This window comes from Leptonychotes weddellii, chromosome 6, assembly GCF_054177405.1.
Source record: "Leptonychotes weddellii isolate Sample4059 chromosome 6, ASM5417740v2, whole genome shotgun sequence".
NCBI classification, from domain to species: Eukaryota; Metazoa; Chordata; class Mammalia; order Carnivora; family Phocidae; genus Leptonychotes; species Leptonychotes weddellii.
The window spans coordinates 135,125,941-135,130,436 of record NC_138374.1 but is presented as its reverse complement, the minus strand read 5'-3'; positions in this window follow the sequence as shown (position 1 = coordinate 135,130,436).

Sequence of the window (4,496 nt, the reverse complement as noted above, 5' to 3'; positions counted from 1 at the left end):
ATGGTGCTGGGAAAACTGGATATGCATGTGCAAAAGAGTGAAGATGGACCCTTACTCTACACCAGACTCAAAAATTAATTCAAAATGAATTAAAGACCTAATGTAAGAGCTAAAACTATAAAACTCTTAGAAGACATAGGGAAAATCTTTATAATATTGGATTTGACAATCATGTGCTTAGATATGCATCAAAAGCACAAGCAACAAAAGAGAAAATAGATAAATTGAACTCTGTCAAAATTAAAAACTTTTAGGGGCACCTGGATGGCTCAGTTAGTTAAGTGTCTGACTTTAGCTCAGGTCATGATCTCAGGGTCCTGGGATGGAGTCCTGCATCGGGCTCCTTGCTCAGTGGGGAGTCTGCTTATCCCTCTCCCTCTGCCCATCCCACCACTCATTTGTTCTCTCTCTCTCTCAAATAAATAAATAAAATCTTTTAAAAATTAAAAACTTTTGAGCATCAAAGGACACTATCAAGAAAGTGAAAAGACAACCCACAGAATGGGAGAACATATTTGCAAATCATGTATCTGATAGGGGATTGATATCCAGAACACATAAAAAATTCCTACAATTAGAAAAAAAAAGGAAAATCATATTCATAACTAGGTGAAGAATTTGAAGACATTTCTCTGAAGAAGATAAATAAATGGCCAATATAAGTACACAAAAAGATGCTCAACATTCCTAGATAACCATCGGAGGTACAAATCAAAACCAGTGAGATAACCAGCTCACACCCATTAGGATGACTATTAATAACTTTTTAAAAATGAAAAATAACAAGCATTGGTGAGGATGTGGAGAAATTGGAGCCCTCGTTTATTGCTGGTGGGAATGTAAAATGCTCCAGCAACTGTAGAAGACAGTTCAGTGGCTCCTCACAAAGTTAAACACAGAATTATTGAATGATCCAGAAATTCTACTCCTAAGCATATACCCAAAAGATTGAAAACAGAAACCCACACAGATACTTGTACACCAATGGTCATAACATAGTCAGTAGCCAAAAGGTGGAAACAACCCAAATGTCCATCAACAGGTGAATGGATAAACAAAAGGTGGCATATACATACAATGGAATATTACTCATCCTTAAAAAGAAGTGAAATTCTGATCCATGCTACATGGATAAACCTTTAAAACGTTGTGCCAAGTGAAGTAAGCTAGACACAAAAGGACGCATATTATATGATTACACTTATATGAGGTACTTATAATAGGTAAATTTATAGAGATAGAAAGCAAATAGAGGTTACCGGGGGCTGGAGAGGAGATGGAAATAGAGAGTTATTGTTTAATGGGAACAGAGTTTCTGTTTGGAATGATGAAAAGACTGGAAATGCATAGTGATGAGAGGATTATACAACATTGTGAATGTACTTAATACCTCTGATGTATACCTAAAAATGGTCACAATGGTAAATTTTATACTAGGTATATTTTACCACAATAATTTTTTAAGTATATGGAAATTTTTTTGTACTATTCCTGCAACTTTTCTGTGGTCCAAAATTATGTCAAATTAAAAAGTCATAAGAATGAAAAGGAAACCTCAGAACCTGCCAGTTTAGGATGATGTCATCACAATAGGTGCTACATATCTTCTCTGAGAAGAACATGCAGTCCTATAGGACTAATCCCAAATCTCCCCATCAAAGGGCTAGCTATATGAAATCTGCCCTCTCAGGAATCCTGCTCCTATTTCAGTGTGATCTTTCTCTCCATCCAACTGAGTATCTCTTTCTTACTTGGGGTTTCTCTCCTACTCAGGAGTTCCATGGTGCCAGAGGCTGACTCCAGATGGTGCAAATGGACTGAGGCCATAGAGGCTCAGAGTAGACAGACAATACCCTCTCTTTGTCCAGTTGAGAGATTATGCTCCCCAATTTTATGTGGATATAGAAGAGCCTATTGCCTTGGTTCAGGTGCTGTAGAACAACAGACTTTAACCACAGGTGAGGTTGGTGTGGAGGATTTCTCTAGAATCAGGACATGTAAACAAGATGAGAGATGAAATAAAAATTGTCCTACCAACTTCCTGTGGACATGTTCTATTTCCACATAGAGCTTGCTGGAATTTACATAGGACTTCCAAATACAGCTTATATTATTTACATGTGATAGAGAAATTAAAGATCTCATAAGTTAAGTTGTTCCCTAACTCGCTTGTTTGGTTCCATCAACTCAATTCCAGGGGGGAAAATAAGTAAGTGTATTGAGAGTAGTGAACAAAGGTTGTGTTACCCCATTTATCCCCTTTCCTCATACCTGGTCCCTGGGCCTCAACATCCCCCTCAGAATCAGAGAATTTTCCATGTAGATTTGGATTTGGCTGATGATAAACAAATGTGGTGTTAACTCTTTCTTTTGGACAATGTCTTGATTTTCCTGAGCCTCTATTATAGCTCCTCTTTGAGTAAGAAGTAGAAAACTAGAAGCTGGTTCTTTGAAAGAATTAATAAGATCGATAAACCTCTGGCCAGACTTATCCAAAAGAAAAGAGAAAGGATCCAAATTAATAAAATCATGAATGAAAGGAGAGAGATCATGACTAATACCAAGGAAATAGAAACAGTTGTTAGAAATTATTATCAACAACTATATGCCAACACATTAAGCAATCTGGAAGAACTGGATGCATTCCTGGAAACTTATAAACTACCAAGACTGAAACAGGAGGAAATAGACAATCTGAACAGACTAATAACCAGCAAGGAAATTGAAGCAGTAATCAAAAACCTCCCAAAAAATAAGAGTCCAGGGCCAGATGGCTTCTCAGGGGAAGTCTACCAAACATTTAAAGAAGAAATAATACCAATTTACTGAAGCTGTTTCAAAAAATAGAAATGGAAGGGAAACTTCCAAACTCGTTCTATGAGGCCAGCATTACCTTGATCCCAAAACCAGACACAGACCCCACCAAAAAGGAAAATTACAGACCAATATCCCTGATGAACATGGATGCCAAAATATTCACCAAGATCCTAGCCAATGAGATCCAACAGTACATTAAAAGGATTATTCACCACAACCAGGTGGGATTTATTCCTGGGATGCAAGGGTGGTTCAACATTTGGAAATCAATCAACATTATAGAGCACATTAATAAAAGAAAAGAATCATATGATCCTCCCAATTGATGCAGAAAAAGCATTTGACAAAATACAGCATTCTTTCTTGATTAAAACTCTTCAAAGTGTAGAGATAGAGGGAACATACCTCAATATCATAAAAACCATCTATGAAAAGCCCATAGTGAATATCATTCTCATTATCAGTGGGGAAAAACTGAGAGCTTTTCCCTTAAGATCAGGAACATAACAGGGATGCCCACTCTCACCACTATTGTTCAACATAGTACTAGAAGTCTTAGACTCAGCAATCAGACAACAAAAAGAAATAAAATGCATCCAATTCAGCAAAGAAGAAGTCAAACTCTCACTCTTTGCAGATGACATGATACTCTATGTGGAAAACCCAAAAGACTCCCCCCCAAAATTGCCAGAACTCGTACAGGAATTCAGCGAAGTGGCAGGATATAAAATCAATGCACAGAAATCAGTTGCATTTCTATACACTAACAATGAGACAGAAGAAAGAGAAATTAAGGAGTTGATCCCATTTACAATTGCACCCAAAACCATAAGATACCTAGGAATGAACCTAAGCAAAGAGGCAAAGGATCTGTACTCAGAAAGCTATAGGACACTTATGAAAGAAACTGAGGAAGACACAAAGAGATGGAAAAATGTCCCATGCTCATGGATTGGAAGAATAAACATTGTGAAAATCTCTATGCTGCCCAGAACAATCTACACATTCAATGCAATCCCTATCAAAATACCATCAACTTTTTCACAGAGCTGGAACAAACAATCCTAAAATTTGTATGGAACCAGAAAAGACCCTGAATCACCAGGGGAATGTTGAAAAAGAAAACCAAAGCTGGTGGCATCACAATTCCGGACTTCAAGCTCTATTACAAAGCTGTAATCATCAAGACAGTACGGTACTAGCACAAAAACAGACACATAGATCAATGGAACAGAATAGAGAGCCCAGAAATGGACCCTCAACTCTATGGCCAACTAGTCTTCGACAACGCAGGAAAGAATGTCCAATGGAAAAAAGACAGTCTCTTCAATAAATGGTGCTGGGAAAGTTGGACAGCCACATGCAGAAGAATGAAACTGAACCATTCTCTTACACCATACACAAAAATAAACTCAAAATGGATGAAAGACCTAAATGTGAGACAGGAATCCATCAATATCCTAGAGGAGAACACAGGCAGCAACCTCTTCAACCTTGTATACAGCAACGTCATGCAAGACACATCTCTAAAGGCAAGAGAAACAAAAGCAAAAATGAACTATTGGGACTTCATCAAGATAAAAAGCTTTTGCACAGCAAAGGAAACAATCAACAAAACTAAAAGGTAACCTATGAAATGAGGAATTCTTAATCTCAGGAAACAAACTGAGGGTTGCTGG